The sequence below is a fragment of the Schistocerca gregaria genome, chromosome 3, assembly GCF_023897955.1.
Source record: "Schistocerca gregaria isolate iqSchGreg1 chromosome 3, iqSchGreg1.2, whole genome shotgun sequence".
Taxonomy (NCBI): Eukaryota; Metazoa; Arthropoda; class Insecta; order Orthoptera; family Acrididae; genus Schistocerca; species Schistocerca gregaria.
In genome coordinates, this window is record NC_064922.1 from 861,956,518 (window position 1) to 861,973,783 (window position 17,266).

General features: G+C 44.7%; 1 protein-coding gene across 2 annotated transcripts in view; it reads right to left on the reverse strand.

Annotated features, from left to right (window-relative positions):
* LOC126354875 (rho guanine nucleotide exchange factor 26-like) overlaps nt 1-17,266 on the reverse strand; it is a 444,136-nt gene that overhangs the window by 373,541 nt on the left and 53,329 nt on the right. For both annotated transcript variants that reach the window (XM_050004883.1, XM_050004882.1), the window contains exon 2: nt 2,295-2,387. The gene's annotated coding sequence lies outside the window, so the exon portion shown is untranslated. The remainder of the gene's footprint in view (nt 1-2,294; nt 2,388-17,266) is intronic.

The following is a 17,266-nucleotide window of genomic DNA, read 5'->3' on the forward strand; positions in this document are numbered from 1 at the left end:
CGGTTATAGGTGCTTCAGTCCGGAACAGCGCTGCTGCTACAATAGCAGGTTCGAATCTTGCCTCGGGCATGGATGTGTGTGATGTCCTTAGGTTAGTTAGGTTAAGTTTTTCTAAGTTCTAGGGGAATGATGACCACAGATGTTAAGTCCCATAGTGCTTAGAGCCAATTGAACCATTTTTTAAGCTAAATACAAAATTGTAGGTCTGTCTTTCTTCGCGATACGTTTAGCTGAAAGATTTTTCCTTCAGAGAAACCTGTCATTAAGTTTTATTTCACCTGTCTCAAGGCGGAGGCATTTAGCGTATTACCTTTCTCCTAACACCGGTGCCACCGCAGTGCGAGTAACTCTGGGTGGAGAGGCGATGATGTAAATAGAAGAAAGACCACAGTAGGAGGTAACTCCATCTTGGACAATGGTTCAAATGGCTCTGAGCACTATGGGACTTAACTTTGAGGTCATCAGTCCCCTAGAACTTAGAGCTACTTAAACGTAACTAACCTAAGAACATCACACATATCCATGCCCGAGGCAAGATTCGAACCTGCGACCGTAGCGGTCGCGCGGTTCCCAACTGTATCGCCTAGAACCGCTCGGCCACCCCTGCTACCCCTGTCATTACAGGAACTAGTTCCGATTGTACTACGATCTCAAATTACTAAGGAGACCACTGCATACGAACAAGGCGACTACACCTCCCCGAACGTCCAAAGCCGAATAAAAATTATTTCAAATTCGGAGATGTATCTCTTCTACCATCCCTGGAGTCATTTATCTGTACAGCTCTGCACGTGCGTGCAATCGAAGTTTGAAGAATCGCAAATTCTCGAAGAAACAGCAGGTACGTACGGTGCTTAACGGCTATTTGTTATCAGCAGGGTCAGGGGAGTCTTCATTATCATCTGGCAAAGAGCTGCACGTTTGCTTGAATATCAACACAGTGGACTGGAGCCGATCTGGTTAATGTTATGAGTGTGGCGTGGATGTACCTCGAATGTTGCAGCATGTCAAAGTGTTGCATACTGTTCCATTCCGCTGTGTTTTAATCGTTTCATTCAAATTCCACATTCACACTTTACCGTTCAACGTAGCTAGAACGAATGTCAACAAAGCAGCAGAGAAATATGACTCGGCAACTACTGCATGTATTAACTTATACATTTTTTCAAGCAAATGTTTAGCTTTCTGCCTAACGGTACACCATGTATGACTAATGAATCTGTTGGTCGTATTTGCCTGTTACATTGTATTGCTCCCCCAGACACCAGTGTTTCCGTGATCTACAGATTTGTTAACTTTTAGATGTCGATTGTACACCGGCAGACCAATTCCTTGGAGGCAGAAAACGCACAGTTTAATACCACTATTGCCTTTGAGCCATTTGCGCTGAGGTACTTGTGATGGATGTCGGCGACGGTTGTCGCGGTAGTGAGGGGATACGTGAACTTTAGAAATGGTCTGCGATGTGCTTTGTCGCGGCACCAGCCTCACAGCTGGCGAGTGATATGTAGCTGTGCCGGAGCCAATCGCCGGCAAGCCAAGTGCACACAGCCATGTCCTGTTTACAAGAGTCGCAGAGTCCGGCACACATGGAGTTCCGCCAGCAGACACTCACTCTCTACCCTCAACTCTCTCTCTCTCTCTCTCTCTCTCTCTCTCTCTCTCTCTCTCTCTCTCTCCGGAATAAACATCTCTCCTGCTGTCCGTGTTGGAGCCACGGTTCCAGGATGGAGCACAGTAGCCCACGTCCCTCGTGCAAACAGAAGGCGAGCACTCTACCTGCCCGAGTAAAGTAATGCGGCTACGGCGCGCGCCTTTTCACCCCAGACACAGTTTACACGGTTCGCAGGCAGATGGCGTACGTCCTCGATTTCAGGAATACGGACAATCGCCTTAATGACGAAGTCACAAGCTTTGGTCTGGAAGGCGTCCCAATTATTCATCGACACACATTTTTAACAGCTAGGCAGTACCCATAAAAACTTTGCCTACTAATAAAATTCAGTTTAAGGTGGAATTTAAGGATTTGTTGGTAGCCGTATTATTCTACTCTCCTGACAGGTTTCTTAGCGGAGCCACCTGCCTTACGTAACAAATGCCACATAATACCTGACTTCAGAGCAATTATGCGATCTAACAAGGGGAGACCACGACGTTGAGACCATGGATTTACTTCAAGCTTTGTTAGTGGGCCATTAAAACAATATAATGTGCAAGTAGTAAGGTGCACTACTCTGGCAGTTCCGAGAAAATCGTAAGAGAAGTTTTACCCGTCTGTTATGTAACTGATGTACCTGTGCTAAGATGCCGGCCTTAAAAGGTCACGGTGGTCAAGCGCTTTGCCGGCACGGTAGCTCAGCGTGCTCGGTGAGAGGGCTCGGTGCTCTCTGAAAAAAAAAAAAAAAAAAAAAAAAAAAAAAAAAAAAAAAAAAACTGAGTCAAGGCATTAACGATCAACTTGAAAGGATGTTAATTTATATATCTGAGTGGTAATATAGTGAAAAAAGGAACACGAGCATTTTCAAGAAGTTGTAGTGAATTTCATATGTTATTTGACTATTTCCTGTTTGCGATTAAATTTTCGAGAAGGAAGAACAGGCTTGAAGCCCTCGATAAATAATTATGCGAATGACGTTTTTCACAATCAATAACACAGTAAGACACAATCTGCCAGCCCACAAGAGTACTGTAGAATTAATCATCGGATGTGCTCTACGCATCACACAATACAAGATGGTATTTGTTATACAGATAAATTGAAACTTCATGCAAATATATGTCTTTTTCAGTACATTATCTCTCAAATTCCATACAAATTAAATAATGTAACCAGTGGTGGGAAAAATATTTATTAAAAATTTAAGCAGCAGGGGGATTCCATCCATCTTGACCACCATGACTTCTTACGACCGGCGCCTTGGCACGTATACATTAGTTACGTTACAGGTACGAAAAACTACTACTAATTATTACTTGCACATTATGCTGTTTTAATGGTTTACTCAAGGCGTACAAAGTGGCCTCCTTTTGTAAGTATTCCTGTGCGTATGTTATGGTCTTTAGTACGTATGTATTTTAAAGTGTCATAAGCTTTTCGAAAAGTATTGAAAATAATGTAAAGAGGAAATCTCTCTCGTCCTTGAGACCCGTGGAAAGACCGGCGTATCACTTCTTTTCTAAAAAGCACGTATTAAGTATTTTGCTTTCTGACGCGTGTCACACGTAAATACGGATCTAAGGAACGAACGATATATGTAATAATTCAATGGATTCTTGAGCATTTCTTGTCAGTCTGGAGGACGGCTACAGTAATGAAATCTGAAAAAGGAGATCCAAAGAAGAGCGGCACGTTTCGTCATGGGATCGTTTAACACGCGCGAGTGACAGTGATACTGGAACTCCGGTGGCAGATATTATGAGAGAGGTGGTGTGGTGCATCACACACAGATTTACTATTTAAATTCGTTGAGCGTACGTTCCATGAAGAGTCTGAGAACGTGTCGCTATCTGCCACATACGCCTAGCTAAATGACGACCGGAAGGTAAGAGAAACTGGAGGTTATACGGAGCCATCCTTCCCAGGTTCCCAGGCCACCTCCGACTCCACTGAAGTTGTGCTGCAGACCCTGGTGGAGTAGCGCTCCTGGAACGAACAATACTGGGGAGACACAGCTTAGCCAAAGCCTTTGGGAAGTTTCCAGGATTAATTTTCACCCTTGCAGCGGAGTGTGCGCGCTTGTTTCAAACTTCCTGGCGGACTAAAACAGTGTCGGACGGAGACGCGAAGCTGCGACGCTCGCCTTTCGCAGGCAAGTGCTCTGTCGACTGATCTCTGCGAGCACGACTCATGACTCGCCCTCACAGGTATGTGGGGGAACCTGAGTGAAACTTGGAAGCTGGGAGAGAGATACTGGCGGAGGTGGAGATGTGACGGTCAGCTGCGAGTAGTGTTTCGATAGTCCAACCAGTACAGTACCTGTGGGCGAAAGAAAATGGTCGCAACTAATCACAATGTGACACCAACTTTTAATCCGTCACGAATTTCCAACAGTTTCCGCAGTCTTTATTTTATACTGCTTACTTGACAATGCAATGCACAGTGAATGATTCGTCCACAGATGCCGTCGCGGCGATGTACTGCTCCGGTAGTAACTGGGGTTTTTTTACTGAAGGGCCGGATTAATTCCTTGCAGTCGTGGACTGTGGGGCTGATCCCGGCGGAGATTCGAGTCCTCCCTCGGGCATGGGTGTGTGTGTTTGTCCTTAGGATAATTTAGGTTAAGTAGTGTGTAGCCTTAGGGACTGATGACCTTACCAGTTAAGTCCCATAAGATTTCACACACACACACACACACACACACACACACACACACACACACACACACACACACACACACACACACACACAGAGAGAGAGAGAGAGAGAGAGAGAGAGAGAGAGAGAGAGAGAGAGAGAGAATTCCTTGCACTTGCACGCTGCTAAATAAGGAGTGACATAGTCCCTGGACTTTTGATACAGCGTTAAAATCGTCGGCGTTGAAGTTTGTCGATCATATACAGCAAGAATCTGAGACTCGGCCGCTATAATGGAAAGAGTACGCTGAGAACCATCGATATCCTACTTCTGGCTGCTCCCTAACAACTTTTTATATCCTCGCACAGACAGGAGGCTCACAAAATTCACGTTTTAGGTGTCTAGAGAAAAAAATATATAATTTACTGACTCCAGTTAGGCCCCGTCAAGTTTGTCTATCATCAAGTACTACTTCCAGCTAGCTGCTCGCTCCCTGCACAGCTGTGAACAGTCTTCCTACTGATAAAGTCAACATTTACTACATCTTAAGGCCCGCTAGTAAAAGTGGAAAAAAGGGCTCAAAAATGGCTCTGAGTACTATGGGACTTAACATCTGTGGTCATCAGTCCCCTAGAACTACTTAAAACTAAATAACCTAAGGACATCACACACATCCATGCCCGAGGCAGGATTCTAACCTGCGACCGTAGCGGTCACGCGGTTCCAGACTGAAGCGCCTAGAACCGCACGGCCACACCGGCCGGCGAAAAAAGGGCACTTAGTCTTCCACGCCTGTGAGCGGGAAAACAATTTCGATTTCTTGTAGACTTTCCGTACTGGAAAACTGTCTTTCTCGATCACAAAGGATCCGATCTGAGAAGTGTTTAGAACTAGGAAAAAAAGCACACCTGCTGCAGAGAGCACACGACTTGCTACCTAGAACTGAAGGGAATACCGACCGACACCTGTACACCACGAGCTTTCAATAACTCTCGGAACTGTGTAAGCCATCCCGGCCATTCAGTGGGTAAGCCTCATGTGCGGAATGCCAGCGTCCCCTGGCAGGTGGCGCCTTCTACCACGACGTTTCAGGAGTTAACTTCTAACAACAGCTGCTGTCCACTGTGTTTCTCTAGTCTTGCACACAGGTGCAGAGTTTTACAGATAAACGGCATTAACGGGTGGTAGAAGGCACATTTGAAAATCATTTCTTATTCGGTTCCAGCCATTAGAGCTGCGCTACTCACCTCATAAGGGGGGAGGTGTCTTCACAAGCTGTTAACACACGGACCACGTCCCGTAACTGGTACGGGTACAGCGTCCATCGGCTGTACATTCCGCGGCCTGATCTTACAGCTGCGTGCTGAGTGAGTGTAAAGCCGTCCGCACACGGACCGTGCATCCGAACGTTGAGCGTGCCCAGTTTCTGACGTCATAGCGTGGAATAGAACGTTCGGGAGTCTTTCCGAATGTGCAGAGCAATATATGGCATGTCAGATATTCTGAGCGTGCGTCTGACCGTTGACCAATGAGATGGCACAACGCCACCTACGTCACGAGCATGCCGTCTCCCTTCAGTACACGTTTGTGAGACGCCATATTGGCATTCATTTCAAGCCTTTATGTATTTATGCCGTTTCTGAGAACCAGCAAATTGGTAATCACTGAAAAACCCGTTGTTAACTGTGTGATTCGTTCCAATACAATAATGAGAAACACCATATTCGTGACCAAAGAATTATTGTAACTTGCGTATTATGAGAGTAGGCTATTTGAAGGCAGCGATACACAGAAGACCCACCAAAACGCATTGTTCAAGCCCGTACGGTAGCTCAGCGTGTTCGGTCATAGGCTACCCTCTGTAATAAAAAACTCAGTGAACGGATCAACGAACAACCTGAACTGGTGTCATCGGATGTCCGTCACGAACAAATTCAGCGAACAACAGAGAACAAAATGAGATTAAAAAAAAAAAAGGCGTAATGAGTAGCATCAGTGTCCAGTGTAGAATTGTTTGTGAGGGGCGTTGGTTCGCGGCTTGACACTTGCAATTTGTTTTCTTAACATTCACGTTTTTATTAGGTTCTGATACTTTATTATTAGTTTAATATAAGTATAGACTATTATATATAATGTTGTGTAAATATGAGTTCACCTTTTTTTGAGGGGTGACTTTGTTCGATTGGCTTAATCTACAGGACAGCTTGCGCTACTTGTATAAAGATATTTTGCTCCTTTTTCTTTTACGCTTCCTAATTCACACGTTGAAAAGATTCTGCTACTTGGTAGGAACAGTGGTCAAGTAAAGCTGACCTTGGGGTTTTACTAAAATGTGGGAATGATGAAGTAATGTTCATCTTATGCGGAGAAGTATTCCAAATTTGTACCGCACTGTTTGTAATGGAACTTATATAACCTTGTGTCCTTATTGATTGGACATGGTACTTTCCTTTTCGTGGACGACGGAAGAAATGTGCGTTTTAATGGCGCTAACGTGGGAATTTTACGCGCGCCCGGTGAGTAAACAGCGTGATTTATGAACTAGAAACATACCTGAACTGCCGCCGGAGTGCGCTGCGATCGCATATACCACGTTGGGGCCCACGTTCCGTATGCACAAGTGGCATCGTTCCTGAGCGTCCAGCAGCACGTTGAACTCGGCACGCCCAACGTTCACGTTTGACAGCACGGTCCGTGTGGCGACGGCTTAACGCGAGGTGAAGGCCGCGCGGCGGGTGAAGCGTGACCTTGGTAGCGAGGCAGGGGGAAGAAGTGTTACACGCCGCCGCCGCGCCCACGGCGGCGAAAGCCACGCATCTATCATAACAGCTGCCAGCTGCAGCTGCAGCCTCCACGGCGTTAGTCAGTCGGGAAAGGCAGCAGGCAATTACCCCGTGCGGCAGGTCCCAGCGGCGGCTCCAGCAGGTGTGTGTGTGGTCCGCCGGAGCCCGTCCCCTACGCCGGTCGCATCCAGCACACAAACCAAGACGCGAACACGCCGTGTGCCATCACCCGATTTCCCAGCAACTACGCTCAGTAGAATATGAGTCAAAATAAGCGAACAAGTGTCTCACACCCAAACCTCATGTCAGACACTCAGACCGGTACCGAACGTTGCATGTAGACAAAGTATCAACCAAAACTGCGATTTAGTTCGTACTGTGTGCTGTCATCCAGCAGAACGTGAGTAAAAGCTAATCAAAACTATCAACAGAACTACCAGAGAACACGAAAAACACATCTGTGAACTACATTGCGTGGAGTTTTCGCGTGGGAGTTGGCACAGCCCTGGATCCTGGATGTTCTGCAGATCTTCAGAGTTTTCGTAGGCTAGTGTGCTACTGAAGTGTCCGCCTTTAGCTTCACAGTGTAACATAAGCACTAATCAGCCAGAACATCATGACCACCGATTTACTGTCGATATGTTTATATCCACGTGATACCAGCGTCAACTGGTGGGAATTGACTGCTAGCCAGACAGACGTACGGTGCATGTACTGCCAGTGACTGGGCTGTCTCTGTGTGAAATGGTGAAGGCGCGCGATATATCTGAGGGAAGATTGTGATGGCCCAGAGGCTAGGCACGGGCAGTTCGGAAACTGGAAGACATTTCGGCTGTTCCAGGCGTCCTATGGTGAGTATCTTTCACACGTGGCGAAGCCGCGTCCAGGAATCGTGGGGTTCGGCGGCCATCCATCTTCACAGATGTCGGATGTCGGATGTCATAGGCTGGGCTGACTAGTAAAACAGGACAGGCGGCGAGCTGTGGTGGAATTAACATTAGACTTTAATGAAACTTCCTGGCAGATTAAAACTGTGTGCCCGACCGAGACTCGAACTCGGGACCTTTGCCTTTCGCGGGCAAGTGCTCTACCAACTGAGCTACCAAAGCACGACTCACGCCCAGTACCCACAGCTTTACTTCTGCCAGTCTCTCGTCTCCTACCTTCCAAACTTTACAGAAGCTCTCCTGCGAACCTTGCAGGACTAGCACTCCTGAAAGAAAGGATATTGCGGAGACATGGCTTAGCCACAGCCTGGGGGAGTTTTCCAGAATGAGATTTCCACTCTGCAGCGGAGTGTGCGCTGATATGAAACTTCCTGGCAGATTAAAAGTTTTAATCTGTAAAACTCCCCCAGGCTGTGGCTAAGCCATGTCTCCGCAATATCCTTTCTTTCAGGAGTGCTAGTCCTGCAAGGTTCGCAGGAGAGCTTCTGTAAAGTTTGGAAGGCAGGAGACGAGAGACTGGCAGAAGTAAAGCTGTGGGTACTGGGCGTGAGTCGTGCTTTGGTAGCTCAGTTGGTAGAGCACTTGCCCGCGAAAGGCAAAGGTCCCGAGTTCGAGTCTCGGTCGGGCACACAGTTTTAATCTGCCAGGAAGTTTCATATCAGCGCACACTCCGCTGCAGAGTGAAAATCTCATTCTGGATTAGACTTTAATGCTGGGCGGAGTGCAAGTGTGACTGAACGCACAGTGCACGGAACACTCCTAGCGATGGGTCTCCGCAGCCGACGACCCATACATGTGCCAATGTTGACACCAGACGTCAACTACGACTGAAATGGGCACGTAACTATCGGCGCTGGACGTTGGCACAGTGGCAGAGCGTTGCATGGTCTGATGAATCCTGATACCTTCATCATCATGCTGACTAGAGGCGCAGATCGGTCGTCTTCCAGATACGACTGACGGAGAACATCGAAAAAGTACAAAGAAGGGCAGCACGTTTTGTTCAAAAAATGGTTCAAATGGCTCTGAACACTATGAGACTTAACTTCTGAGGTCATCAGTCGCCTAGAACTTATAACTAATTAAACCTGACTAACCTAAGGACATCACACACATCCATGCGTGAGGCAGGATTCGAACCTGCGACCGTAGTGGTCGCGTGGTTCCAGACTGTAGCGCCTAGAACCGCTCGACCACCCCGGCCGAGGCACGTTTTGTATGATCGCAAAATATGGGAGACAGTGTCACTGAAATGATACAGGATTTGCACTGCACATCATTAAAAGGAAGGCATTTTTCGTTACGACAGAATCTTCTCACGAAATTATAGTCACCAACTTTCTCTTCCGAATGCGAAAATATTTTGTTGACACCGACTTACATGGGGAGAGACTCAAATGGCTCTGAGCACTATGGGACTCAACTTAGAACTACTTAAACCTAGCTAACCTAAAGACATCACACACATCCATGCCCGAGGCAGGATTCGAACCTGCGACCGTAGCAGTCCCGCGGTTCCGGACTGAGCGCCTAGAACCGCGAGACCACCGCGGCCGGCAGGGGGGAGAGACTACCACGACCTTAAGATAAGGGAAATCAGAGCTCGTACGGAAAGTTATGCGATTGGAATAATAGAGAATTGTGAAGGTGGTTCGATGAACCCTCTGCCAGGCACTTAAATGTGATTTGCAGAGCATCCATGTAGATGTGGATGAAAAATTCGCGCCATTATGCTCCCCTGCAGACTGCTTATGATATTGCAGCAGCGAAAACTTGTAAGTAGGCTGTTTAGGTTTTTATGTTGGTAACGCCACGTAGTGCTCTGTAAGAAACTCACTGACTGTGCTGTGTGAAGTCTGAGGCTGATTGGCATTGTTGGAATAGTCGCTACTGTAGTGTTGTGCAGTTGAAGGTGAGCCGCCTGCAGTGGTGGATGTGGAGAGAGAGATGCCATGGTTTTGAGAAATTACTATAAACGAACGATCTGGACGTGTGTCTGCCAGAAAAAGGAAATTTCTAAAGATGGATGTCATGAATTGAGATTAGATATATGATGACTTTTGAACACTATTAAGGTAAATACATTGATTTTACTCTATTAAAATCTTTCATTTGCTAACTATGCCTATCAGTAGTTAGTGCCTTCAGTAGTTTTAATCTTTTATTTAGGTGGCAGTAGTGGCGCTCGCTGTATTGCAGTAGTTCGAGTAACGAAGATTTTTGTGAGGTAAGTGATTCATGAAAGGTATAGGTTATTGTTAGTCAGGGCTATTCTTTTGTAGGGATTATTGAAAAATAGCCTTGCACTAAAAATATTGTGTGTCAGTTTACTGATAATCAGCTTACGTAAAGAGAAAACTGCTGGAGTACGTAGAGTTCTGCTCAGCTGTTTGAAAATCAAATAACGTAGAAGTTTACCAGCAGTGCCTTTCATAATTATTCAAAGGAGACTTTTGGAACTGTATGATGCACTTTTTTTATTTATATGAATGCACATAATGTGAAGCACCACTCACAAACCAAGAAGTTTCATCACATAGAGGTAATTGTACAAAGATGGAGATATTACTACCATAAAAATCCCAAAGACTTCCACTCTCAGAGATATTTCGTCATGTACATGTATGCGACCGTAGAAATTTACAATTGTTAATATTACATCACTTTATGTTGGCATCGAAAGAGAACTGCTTAAAATTAAGATAAATAAAGTAGTCAGTTATAAAGTGTTACTGCAGTGAATATTTTGGTATACATTGGAACCAAAGTAGTAAGTGCCAGATGTACATAAATAAATTTTACAACTATGGGGATATTATCTAAATATTATGGCATACGTTGAAAGCACAGTAAATGATTTGGGATGGATGTGCGTATATAATATTAGAACAGTGGACTTTTTTGTTTTAACTTTCAATCAGAAACAGATGAATGAAATTCGGAGGAGCTCGGCTTGTTCGTTGAGGAGATTATGTGGTGATTTGCTTTTGTGTACATATATTTCAATCTCCCCAAGCAAATTCATAAAGGTACCTTTCTCAGTACGGTGCAATACGTGTACATGGTCTTCAATGCTCTTTCGTCGTAAGTAACCGAAACTTCTTCGCTTTAATCATTTGTTAACGTCACTTAAAGTGGTTGCGAGGCACAATTAGAGATAAGAAGACATTGTCTCACATCTTGTTTTGGTTGTAGGGCACCAGCAGCCCAAAGAAATTTCGCCAGATGTGGAAACAAAAGGTGAAAGCTAATGTAAAACGTGAACTAACCGTCTGAAGGTGAAGCTATCGGTTTGAGACCGGTAACGGCGCTGTTTAAATAAATAAAAAGCATTGTAAAAAGTGGCTGGTTGCTGTTATCTTCTACGCAAGAGTCAACAAAGAACTTTTTGCCTCATCCTTTACACACACACACACACACACACACACACACACACACACACACACACACACAGAGAGAGAGAGAGAGAGAGAGAGAGAGAGAGAGAGAGAGAGAGAGAGAGAGGGGGGGGGGGTAGGGGAGGGGGGCAGAGAGAGTAGGCGTGACCTCTGCTGCTGGGCGGTATGCACAGCAGCGGGCTCTATTGTAGCGGCGTGGCGTCGTTTCGCTTCGCGCTGGAATTCCCGAGGCCGGCCATTGTGCTGGGCTGTTACCAGCTGTACTTGCACTGGACGAGGTCGCGTTGCTTCCTGCTCACGCCGACCACCGCCACCAGCCTGTCTGTTACGACCACTGGACTCACATTTCAGCTCAGTGTTAGAGCCGAAGAGTCCACCCGGCACATGTTGCTCACTCTCTTAAACGCTTGCCGCGGCCTCGCTCATTGACCATCGGAAGTAGTATACAGAAACTACACTGCTGGGCATAGAAATCTGAACATATGAAAGCGTAGCAAATAACGAAATGTTACACCTACGTACATACTCCGCAATCCATTATAAGGTGCGTGGCGGAGGGTACCTCGTACCACAACTAGCATCATCTCTCCCTGTTCCACTCCCAAACAGAACGAGGGAAAAATGACTGCCTATGTGCCTCTGTACGAGCCCTAATCTCTCTTATGTTTGTGGTCTTTCCGCGAAATATAAGTTGGCGGCACTAAAATTATACTGCAGTCAGGCTCAAATGCTAGTTCTCTAAATTTCCTCAGTAGAGACTCAGGAAAAGAACGCCTCCTTTCCTCCAGAGACTCCCACCCGAGTTCCTCTAGCATTTCCGTAACACTCGCGTGATGATCAAACCTACCAGTAACAAATCTAGCAGCCCGCCTCTGAATTGCTTCTATGTCCTCCCGCAATCCTACCTGATAGGGATCCCAAACGCTCGAGCAGTACTCGAGAATAGGTCGTATTAGTGTTTTATAAGCGGTCCCCTTTACAGATGAACCACATCTTCCCAAAATTCTACCAATGAACCGAAGACGACTATCCGCCTTCCCCACAACTGCCATTACATGCTTGTCCCACTTCATATCACTTCGCTTTGCGATGTTACGCCCGAATATTTAATCGACGCAACTGTGTCAAGCGCTACACTACTAATGGCGTATTCAAACAATACGGGATTCTTTTTCCTATTCATCTGCATTAATTTACATTTACCTATATTTAGATTTAGCTGCCATTCTTTACACCAATCACAAATCCTGTCCAAGTCATCTTGTATCCTCCTACAGTCACTCAACGACGACACCTTCCCGTACACCACAGCATCCTCAGCAAACAGCCGCACATTGCTTTCCACCCTATCCAAAAGATCATTTATGTAGATAGATAACAAGAGCGGAGCTACAACACTTCCCCGAGACACTTCAAATGGTTCAAATGGCTCTGAGCACTATGGGACTCAACTGCTGTGGTCATTAGTCCCCTAGAACTTAGAACTACTTAAACCTAACTAACCTAAGGACATCACACACATCCATGCCCGAGGCAGGATTCGAACCTGCGACCGTAGCAGTGCAAGGTTCCGGACTGCGCGCCTAGAACCGCGAGACCACCGCGGCCGGCGAGACACTCCAGATGATACCCTCACCTCCGATGAACACTCACCATCGAGGACAACGTCCTGGGTTCTATTACTTGAGAAGTCGAACCACTCACATATTTGGGAACCAATCACATATGCTCGTACCTTAGTTAGGAGTCTGCAATGGGGCACCGACTTCGGTTTCCGTGTCAAGGAATACGGCATCTGTCTGATACCCTTCATCCATGGTTCGCAAGATATCTTGTGAAAAAAAGGCGCGTTGCCTCTCGCAGGAGCTTTCTAAAGCTGTGCTGATGCAATGTTAGGTACTGTGCGGGAACGCAATACAGTGCATCACGCGACTGAATATGCAGCTCATTTGGAGTGATACAGGGGCGTTATTCAGGACACAGTCTGGCCATCGCTGGCACCAGCTGACTGGGCCTCGAGACGAACTGTGCTCGGATCATAGATACCGGTATCTCATTCTGTACCATTCTCTACATACATACATACATGGCAAGCCGCTACACAGTGCATGGTAGAGGGTACTATGAACCATAGGTTAGCCACTCCCTGTGCTGACCGATGACTTCGCTGTTTGGTCGGCCACGGCGAACGCAGCCTAAGCTGAACGTTGAACGGAAGCACCGAAGAACGACTTCTGAGCAACGCCCACTCCATATCGTCTCGTTCTTTTTAGGGTGGTCGCTCGTACGTCCTTCCAGCTCCGTTGTTCTGTATTCAGCTGTAGCTTCAAAATGTTCTAATGTGTGTGAAATCTTATGTGACTTAACTGCTAAGGACATCAGTCCCTAAGCTTACACACTGCTTAACCTAAATTATCCTAAGGACCAACACATACACCGATGCCCGAGGGACCAACCGCACAGTCCATGACTGCAGCGCCTGAGACCTCTCGGCTAATCCCGCGCGGGTCAGCTGTAGCTGCTTTCGTTGATTGCATTCGTCCGTTCTTGTTCGGCTCCAAATCATTCTCAAAATCTCGTCTTCTCTTTGTCTGTGTAGGTCGTTCAGCGCCCACTTCCAGTAATTTGTAATTTTATTATAATTACATATTAAAAGTAAGAGTAGTGGTGCCCACCCGCCGGAACTAGTTTTTGGATTTGTAAGCGCGTGTTTTTGAAAACAACGTACCTATAATTTACCCTTTAACTTCAAAAAATTATGTTCATCAATGTCGAAGTGTCTGTACTTTGTTCAAGCTGACAAAAAATTAAATGAAATTAAATGAATTTGTGAAAATAGTTTCCTGAACTACTTTCACTTTTCAGCTTCTGAGACACAGTTCGAATACCGAACATTTCTGATCCCACTTGTGCGTACGATATTTATCTATCGGCAAAAGCTTACGGACTGCTCTACAGCTTCCAGTTTCTTGACACGTAATTTGAAGGGCAGTACTAGGGCATCAACTTTTAAATGCAGAACGAAGCAACACCTTAAAAACTCGATAAACCGGCTTTGAAGATTGGAACGCTTTCGACATATGAGAAGTCAAAAAGAATTACGGTCTAACCGCGTAGTCACCAGCAACTGAATCATCATCGTCTCCTTGCCCAGTGTAAATAATCTGAAGGGTACACTGGTAAAAGTCAAACTATTCAACAACATCATCAAAACGCTGTAATTTCGCCAAGAATGTATGAAGGAAAGCAACCACGTTAGTACTTTTAGCTCCTTTAAACTTTATCTGGAAGTATGAATTAAAAAACGCCTTCAGTCACAAATTTTCGTGTTTTAATTAAACACGATTCATTTCGGACCCTGTGGGTCCGCCATCACGTGTAACTTGTCTTAATACATGATTTATTTTTCTCCTTCACTGAGGTAAAATGCATATGTGTGTCATGAAAAGGTTGCATGTTAGGTTACGAATTTCGTGAGTCAAATGCGGAAACTATATGCGAAACAATGGGAAAAATGAACAGTGTAAACCTACCACATAATACATTCGTTTCTAGAGGCACAGTTGCACACACATTTTTGTAAACACTTCACAGATGTTGTTGTACGTGGTGTGCTCAAAGATGAATTTACTCGTAGTACCAGAGACCTGATTATAAACTATTGACATATGCCGGGAATAGATTTAGAATAGGTCTTTAAAATTACTGAAATAACTGGCTTGCGAAATTGTTTGCTCATTTAACATAGATTCTGTTTTTTTATTTTTTTTTATTTTGTGGGGGTATATATCCAATTGTTCTAACGGATTTATGGTCTGACCACTGGCTTCATTATGCACTACTATCAAATTATTTCCTAGACTGTTGATGACATGTTCCGTTTCCAACATATGTCGTGCAGTAACTGATTTGTTAGAAACGAAACATAAAAACAGTCCATCAAACAATTTGGTAGTACTGTATAATGAAGTCAACGGTAACACCCTAAATCTCTTACAACTGGAGGTAACACCTCCACAAAATCAAAGAACCAGAATCTATGTTAAATGAGCGAACAGGTTTCACAAGTCACAGTTACTTCAGTAATTTTAAAAACCTATTCGCAAGATATTTCCTTCATATGTCAATTTTTTTAGTAATTAGCTCTTTGAAACTACGAGTAAATTCTCTTTAAGTACACTACGTACATCATCTGTAAAGTGTTTACAAAAATGTGTGTGCAAATGTGCCTCTTGAGTGAAGTGGTATGTATGAACAGGATGGAGAAACGATGGTGTTAAAAACGCTTTTCTTGGATTGTGGGGTAAATTTACACTGTTCATTTTTTCCCCTGTTTCGCACATACATTTTTCGCATTTGACTTACGAAACTCATAACCCAACATAAAACCTTTTCATTGCACTATTATACATTCCACCTAATTGAAAAGCAAAAATAAATCATGCATAAATATAAGTTACACATGATGATGGAGCGACACGGTCCGACATGCATAGCGTATTTAATAAAACACGAAAATTTGTAACTGTAGGAGTTTGTTTATTCATAGTTCCAGCGTATTTAATTCAGTCACATTTGGAGCTACAAGGTATGGATAAAATCAAAATAAATCTCTCGTAACCATCTTATGAGTTATGATCATTTTGTGAGATCATAGTAACGGTTTCTGTTATAGTCTACATAATAACTTCACAGTCATCTTGTGTAATCAGTCTGTCACTGTTTTACCTGCCTAATGGCGATACGACTTTGCGCGAACACAGTCACGTGTTCGGCTCTTATTGTACGTAACTTACGCTGCACTTTGTATCTACTTTTAAAACTGTTTTGAGTAATTGTGTAGTGTTCTTTGCACTTTGAGGTCATTTGTGTATTTAAGGTTAGTTAGTCTTTAAACGTAACGATTACTGTCCTGCAATCGATGTATCGCATTCGACAGATGTGAAGTACTATGTTTACCCCTCTAGTAGAGCGGCGCTGTCTGCACAGACCAGTGTACACAGCACACGGCGTCGCATGCACTCGCTGGTCGCCGTGTTTGCGCTAGGCGATCGGCAGAATGCTTACATGATGTCATTTCCAGATTTTGCTGGTGGGTAGTCAGGTGGTGGGAAAGTCTTATGGGACCAAACTGCTGAGGTCATCAGTCCCCAAACTTACACACTACTTAATCTAACTTAAACTAACTTACGCTAAGGACAACACACACGCCCATGCCCGAGGGAGGACTCCAACCTCCGACAGGGGGAGCCGCGCGGATAGTTAAAAAGAGGCCCCCTAGACCACTCGACTACCCTGAGCAGCCCAGATTACGATACTGGCACAATTCAGAGAGGATTTATTGCAAAACTGTTGGCGGTATGAATTGCTTATTTTATTTATTGAGATATCTTTTAGCCTAATTTCTTGTTTATTTAACTGCAAGAAACGTGACAAGTACCCAACACACGAAACCAGTCGTGACAGAATAAAAGTGTGACCGTGCAGTTGTGATGGTTCTCATTAATCGTTAATATTGATATCAGTCAGCTACGGAGCTCAGAATAATCGAGAATATGTCATTGTAGTTTAGCACAGTAAAGGATTTACTTAAAGGAAGTGTGTAACAGACAAGTTTTTTGACCAGAAAAGCAGTCGTTAGAATCTCACCAGTAGCAACTTATTTATTTCTCATTTGCTAACAAACGAAAGTGATTTACGAATTTACGAGGGTCGTTCAGTAAGTAAAGCCCCACATTTTCTAAAAAGCCATTAATATACACAGACAAACGTTCTTGTTGGTGCTTCATATTTGATGTCTGTTCTGTGCGCAGGTGAAGTTTCGAACCGTTATGACAGATGACA